Here is a 7,935-nt window from a genome sequence, read left to right as displayed (position 1 = left end):
TGAGTAAATCTCAGACCAAAGTGAGTAGCAATTAGGGTCAAAATCTGCAGAACCTGCAGATTTGCATCCCAGTTCCTAGGTGACTGTGGGCTTATAGCATAGAACTGACTAAAGGGTTACCTGGGGGACTAAGGTCTTCAGCATGGTACCCAGAAAATGCTAAATGCTCTTAAATACTAGCAAGACCAAATTACACAACAACCCTGGGAAATTTGGGGTGGTGTCTGTCTACACTTGACAGGTACTTCTAGGAAAGTGAGCAAGCAGTGCCCAGGTCTTGAGAACCCATCTGCAAATCCACTGAAGGGACCAAGTAACTCCAGGAGAAGGTCTCAGAGCAAATGGCTTTACTTAGAATTTAACCTTGGCCACTCTCTCCTGATGAAGACTGACCTTGAGGACTGGGGTTGTAGCTCTGGGGTGGAGCACTTGCCTGGCATGTGTGTGGCACTGGGTTCAATCCTCAACATCACATAAAAATAGATAAATAAAGATATTGTGTCCATCTACAACTAATATGTGGGTGGGGGAGACTGGTCTTGGAGCCAAAAGGTGTAACAGTGAGGGTTTTCTTTTGTGTTCTGTCTCCTTTTAATCTGTGCCCCTGAACTCAAGATGCCCCAAGCCCTGTATTCTGTATCCCCTCAGATAAGACCAACCCACAGCTGAGCCTCCCTTTCTGAGCCTATTCCTTGCTCTTTCCTTCTGTCCCATCCCATCTGCACCAGGATACTCACCTCATGGCCCTATTTCTCCAGGGACTCACATGCTCATTTCTAACCAGCTAACTCCTCTCTCCTATGGAGTGGGTAAATATCCCCCCTACTCTTAGGACCATTCACAGTTTAAGGAGCTTGCTCTTGGGGCTCTTGAACAGAACCATCCTTCACTCTAATGATGGGCGTTGCAAGCCCAAGAGAGGCTGCAGGAAGTATACAGGGTGGAAGAGGCAGAACAGGGAGCCATGGCTTCCCCAGACTATAGGCCATCTCACCTGGGGCCTGCTGAGCCCTCGGAGGCCATGTTTGCCCCTTTCCCGTGTCAAAGGACTTAGCTTCCCTTGCATTTGCTGTAAAGCATTAATGGCAGCCTGGAGGCAAATGCAGGGAAATTCCTGATCATCTTGGTTTCCAACCCTGGATTCATTTCTAACCATGTGGGAGAACTGCCTCTCCTTTCTAAGACCCATTAGTCTCAATGCCATTCCATATGTGAAACCTTGGAGCTAAGAAAAGCTTGTTCTGAGTCTTTGGGAGACAGAACCAGTCATTGCACCTGGACTAACTGAGCAAATTGAAGTTCTGGAGCTCAGAAAGTTAGTAGGGTTTCTGTCGTCTTGGAATAGAGTCTCTGCTATTCTAGCAGAAGTACACTGCCAATTCCAGCACTTAGCAGACAGTTAGCAAATGTTCATTGAGAAATAAGAATTCAGATTCCCTAATTATGGTGACTCAAACATATCCCACTCACTTTGTCATTGTTTTAAAAAATGATTCGGTCGTCCACTTTTCTGCCTCTGAGACTGCAGTCTGCATTATGGCTCTATTCATTTAAAATATGATCTAGGACCTTACTATACCTTTAAGGTTTGTTTTTGGGGGGGTTTTAGCACTGCTGGGGATTGAACCTGGGGACCTTACGCATGCTAGGTTAGCATTCTACCACTGAGCTACGTCCCCAGCTACCTTTAAGGCTGTCATTCTGATTGTTTGCTCTCATCCTAGTTGATTCTTAAAATCTTAAGGCTGGACTTCAGGGGCTCCAAAGCCAACTGTCTTACCAGGCATCACATCTGTTTGCAAGATATCTCCATCTGTATGTCCTGTTGTCATCTCAAAATGTGATCATTCTGGAGTGGAATCATCTTTCTCAGCTGTCTCATTTTGGCGTTTGGGGCACATTTGAGATGTGAAGTGGCCCTCATAACATATACTGCAGTTTTCTACACATAGCAAGCACCAAATAAGTGTTTGGTCTGGCTCGAATTCTCTCACCTCTCTATCATCCATAGTCCTATGAGTACATCTTGTAATAGTGTTTTTCAAGTTTACCATTTTATTCTTGAGCTTTTCCAAAAGCTTCTCTGTGATGGTGAATTTATGAAGAGATGGCTGAGTAACAAGGTAGGGATGTGCTCCAAACTAGACCAATGCAAAAAGTGGTGGGGGAGAAAGAGAGGCATCTAACTTGGAGATAAGCAGCCTCACCACCTGACAGAGGGGTCTTCTGAAACAGACCTCAAAGCAAACAGCTTTCAATGCTCAAGACTAAAAGAGAAAAAAAAATCATTGCAACATCAAAGTAGAAAGACAAGTTAACAGGAAAACAAAAGAAACCACAGGAAATCCACTTATTGATTCATTCTCTAAATATTTACTCAGCACTTAGTTTGTTCCAGGTGCTGAAAGACAGTGACAGAAGAGAGACAAAACTCTTGTCTCATTGGCGCTCACATTGTAATGGTTTTAGTGTCTACCTTTAAATGTTTGGCACACACATTTAAATTCTCAAGGAATGTAGTATCCTGATATCTCAGCCAATTGTATGGTCTCTGGAGATCCACTTTAGATAAAAGGGGTCTGTGAGCAGGTTATAGTTTATATGAGTTCAAAAGGTTAATTCAAAGAAAGAGCACTCCAGGCATGGCACCCAGCCAACACCAAAGCTCCAAGCCAGGAAAACACTGACCTTCTCATACACATATACACAAGTTAATGCAGGGTCAACCCGCCGGACCCCAGATGTCTCTCTCTCCACCATGCTTGCCCATGTCTAGCCATTCCCCTCCTGAGTACCTCTGCAGCACCCCAAATCAACCTTACATAATATTACTAGAATTATCCTTCCAAAAAGCAAGCCCATTTGGGTAAGGAGACAAAGACAGATTACTCAGTAAGGTAAGTACTACACCCCTACTATTTCCCGACACTGTTCCAGGTGTTGAGGATGCAGGAGTAAATAAAACAAGAGCTTCTACTTCAATGAACATTGAGTCTAGTGGGAGAAGAACATAAACAACTTGTCAAAACAAATTCAGATCCTAAGTGTGATGAATAAAACAAGATAGATAAAGGAAATAAATGAGGATGAAGTAAAGAGTTCCAGAGTTTGTGGGTGAGGAGAGAGGATACCTTTTTCTTGTAGGTAGACCAGTGAGTGACCTGGAGCCATATAAAACATGAGGAGCAAAACATTCCAAGAAAAGAGCAATCCCAGGGCTGAGGTGGTGGCTCACTGGTAGAACACTTGTCTAGCATGTGTGAGGCACTGGGTTCGATTCTTACCACCACATATAAATAAAGGTCTATCAACAACAACAAAATATTTAAAAAAAAAAAGAGCAATCCCAAAGAACTCTAAAGAGGAAAAGAGGCTGTTCTAAAACCTCCATGGAGTCCCAGTGATAAAGAATGGGGGGAAAAAATTTAAAGATGAGCAGGGGTCAGATCCAATAAAGCAAAGTAGACCAAGATCAGGAATTGAGATGTGATTCTAGGAGCAAAGAGAAGGCATTGAACGATGTCAAATGGGTTTAGCAACAATTATCTTTCCATACCAAAAAAAAAAAATTGGATTTACAATTTATATTATAAATGAAAATAAATTTGATATTAAGAGATAAAGAACTAACAGAATAGCTGTAACAATATAAACCTGCCATTTATGAGGTGCCGTTCAATATGCATTTAATTGTATTAACACCTTTAATCTTTTTTATCCACATTTTTTGGTGCATTATAGTTGTACATAATGATGGAATTTGTTGTTACGTATTTGTATAAAAAAATACCAATATAATTTGGATAATATTCCTCCCCAGCACACCACCCCTCACTTCCCTCCTCTATTCTGCTCTCCTCTTTATCTTCCACGTATGAGAGAAAACACAACCCTTGATCTTCTGAGTTTGACTTATTTCACTTAGCACAATGGTCTTAAAAGTTCCATCCATTTTCCTGTAAATGACACCACCTTTAATCTTAAAAACAAACTATAAGTTACTCACTATACAGATGATCAAACTGAAGCAGCACAACTAAGTTGTCCAGCTTTGGGAGGGATCTGAACTCAGGTAGTTCATCCCAGGCCTCAATTCTTTTTTTTAATATTTATTTTTTAGTTAGACACTATATCTTTATTTTATTTTTATGCGGTGCTAAGGATCGAACCCACTGCCTCATGCATGGTGGCAGCACTCTACCACTGAGCCACAACCCCAGCCCCAGGCCTCAGTTCTTAATCAAAATAGTGCTATGAAGATTTTTAGTAGGGTTTAGAACAGAAGGATTTCTCAAGCAATGCCCAAAAAAGCACAAATCATAAAGGAAGACACTGATATATTTGTCTTCATGAATTTATAAAACTTCTTTATAAATGTTTAAATATATGCATCAGGATAAGAAGCAACATATCTGCCATGATTTCATTCACCTAAAGTACGCTTGCACAAAGTAGGAACTCCTAAACATATGTCAAGGGATGGATGGTACATGAGTAGGTAGTAGGTGAATAATATTTAAGTCTATGTGTAGCCAGCTCCCAAGCTGTACACGTGTGCTGGTGACATAAAGGTGAACTCAGTGTGTGTGAGAGGCAAGCATTTGCAAGGAGTTAAAGGGCTTCAGCCAGAGGCAGTTGGAGTTTGTACTGGGAAGTGTGAGGACCAAAGGCAGGAGACCAGTTCACACATAATGAGGGGTTTCACCAGGCAAACACAATAGAGGAAAAACACAAAGATGCTAATTCTCAACCTAATTGAGTGGTAGAACAGAAGAGATCTGATGACTGCTGCAATGTAAAGGATTAAGAACATACAGATGTAAAGATAATTCTTGGATTTCTGGATAAATGATGATATTACAATAGGTATAGAAAGAGAAAGTTTGAAGGGGAATAGATAATGATTTAAGTTGGGACTTAGAATATGCACCTCTCACTTTCCACAAGTAATAACACATTATTATTTCCTACTGATTTCATAATTATTTAATAATATTGCTTTGAGCCTGGTGAAATGGTGCACACCGGTAATCCCAGCAACTCAGGAGAAAGAGGTAGAAGGATCACAAGTTTGAGGCCACATTCAGCAACTTAGTGAGACCTTTTCTCAAAAAAAAAAAATGGAGCTAGCCGGGCGTGGTGGCACATGCCTATAATCCCAGCGGCTCCAGGGCTGAGACAGGAAGATTGAGAGTTCAAAGCCAGCCTCAACAAATTAGCAAGGCACTAAGCAACTCAGCGAAACCCTGTCTCTAAATAGCATACAAAAAAGGGCTGGGGGGTGTAGCCCAGTGGTTGAGCATCCCTGGTTCAATCCCTAGTAACACCACCCCCCAAAAGAAAGAACTGGTATATATGGCTCTAGAGATATACAGCTCAGTGACAAAGTGTCTGTAAGTTCCACCTCCACTACCAGAATAATAATAATATTGCTTTGAGCTTGTTGATGAAAGATAATTTGTACTATTATTACATGGAGTTGAGGGAGGAAAGGTGTAAGCTCTCCAATTATAATAAATTGAAAAACCTGAACCAAATCAGTGGGTTGTTCCACATGGAGACTTCATTGATCATTTTCCAAAAATCTCATAGCTATTGTCCATTAACAGTATATGAACCCCAGCCCCAGAAAATAAGTGTTGTAGGATATGATCATGTCAGCACTGGATGAAAGTCCACAGTTACTTGAATGAAGACTAGCTTAGTAACCAAATTGAAGTACAACATAGTGGAGACCAAGAGAACAGCTAAAAAGAGGAAAGAGTGTTAGGCATGGTGGCACACGTCTATAATTCCAGCAATTTGGGAGACTAAGGCAGGAGGATCACAAGTTCAAGGCCAGCCTAAGCAACTTAGCAAGACCCTATTGCAAAAGAAAAAATAAAAATGACTAGGAATGTAGTTCAGTGGTAAAGCATCTCAATTACAAAGAAGAAGAGGAGGAAGAGGAGGAAGAGGAGGAGGGGAAGGAGGAAGAGGAGGAATGAATGCACAGAGAACTAAACTATTAACCTGATTAGCATTTTTTAATTTAAGGTAAAATAGTTTACACACACACACACAGTTACCTCCTTTACTAGCTCTTCTTGCTCATATTTTTCTACATGGTCTTCAATTCTCTGGTGCTTCTCTCATTTCAATATTTCTCATAACCAGTTGGATCCAGTGTCCTTGAATTGTCCTCAATGTCTTTCACTTGCTTACCATCCACATCTTGTTGCATGCAGAAGGGTAAAACTAACAGATTGACTGTTTTCTTGGGAAAATGTTAAATATTCATATCCCTTGGCATCAATGGCTTCTTCCTGAGTCCTGAAATAAAGCAGCCATGTGTATAGAGCCCTGCTTGTGCTGTGCCTCCTAAACCAAATGCCCCTCTCTCTCTGGCTCTAGGGAATGCAAGCCCTTGCCTTGGCAAAGCCCCATGCCTTCCAGACTTCACAGATTTCAGGGAAGGTCAAGCTCTCATTGGAAATTTCAACAAAATTAGTTTCCTTGTAAAGTAAGGTTATAGTTGGGTCAAGGTTATTCTCAGCCTTCTGTAGAATGCCAGGGACTTCAACAGGGACCAACTGCTCTTGATCTCTGTTAAACCATCCACCTCATTTTCCTCTGTTTCTAATTCTACAATAACCCAAGGCCCACTTTTTAAATTTCCCTCAAAATTGCACCCACATAGCATTGATCAAGGTAACAGATGTCACACAAAGCAAAAGTTGGAACTGAATATTAAGCATCTTGGATGGAGTGGGGAGCTCACCCCCCACATCCTTGCTCACCAACACTCTCCCCTCAGTCTCCTCATTTGAATGTGCAGGGCAATTCCATTTTCCACTCCCCACTGGGCTCAAGACTTTCCATCACATATTCTAAGACTGCTTGATGTGCTGCTTGAAGACAAAATATCATCTGCTCTGGATCTCCTTCTTTGCCACAAAAATAAACAGACAGTAGCATTAAAGTTTCACTACTTTTTTGCTCTTCCACAACATGCCTATAATGCAGCCACATCAAAGTAAGTCATCTAACTAAACCACTGAAACCAGATCTTTGTTTGCTTTAAAATTTTAAATATATATATTATATTTAAATATAATATATATATCCAGGCTTTATTCATCTTGCAGCCCTAATAGTCCTTCCTAATTCCTGTTATCTATAGAAGACTCTCATTCCTGACCCTAAACACACCACCAAATGAGTGCTGTGTTCCATTCCATCTTTCATTCAGCAAACAATTGCTGAGCATTTTATGTGCCAGACACTAAAAACAGTAGGCCTGCAGTGGAGCAGAGTGGGAACTAGTGTCCAATTCCAAGTCAGCTTTGGAAAAACTAAATGTCACTGTGTGTATCTGGGTCTGATGATGAAGTCAGATTTCCACCACCACTAGCTAGCATCTTCTGGTTTGGGATACCCTTCACAAACAGAATGTTCAGTTAAAAGGAATCTTTGATCTTGCCTACTTGGTCCAGCTCATTTTACAGATAAAGACACAGAGGACAGAAAGGCAGAATCATCTACCTCCAGAGCCCCACTGATGGAGTCACCAAGGCACACATCCTTAGAAAAAATTACAGGAAGGGTCTATTGGAGAGGCAGGGTGGGAGAAAGGATATCACAGGTGTCAGTGTCAAAGACATCAAAGATCCCAACACTGGCAATTATTCACCACAGAACCTTGAGCATATCGGGCAATTGTTCTATCTGTTCTTTCAGTCTGTTCTATCAGAGTGTGAAATGGGGAGCATACTCAGCTCGGGGGATTTCAAGATCATGTGAAAGTGACTGACTTCCTTCAAAGAGCTGTCCCTTTACATTGGAGGAAAAGATGCCCACTTATCATTATCATGATTTTATTTTAGTGTCCTTCTCCCCTGTCCACCTTCCTAGGTTCTACACCGCATTTGCATGCACATGCACATACACACATGT

Source organism: Marmota marmota, unplaced genomic scaffold, assembly GCF_001458135.2.
Source record: "Marmota marmota marmota unplaced genomic scaffold, marMar, whole genome shotgun sequence".
In the NCBI taxonomy this organism is placed as follows: Eukaryota; Metazoa; Chordata; class Mammalia; order Rodentia; family Sciuridae; genus Marmota; species Marmota marmota.
This window is presented reverse-complemented; position numbering follows the sequence as displayed.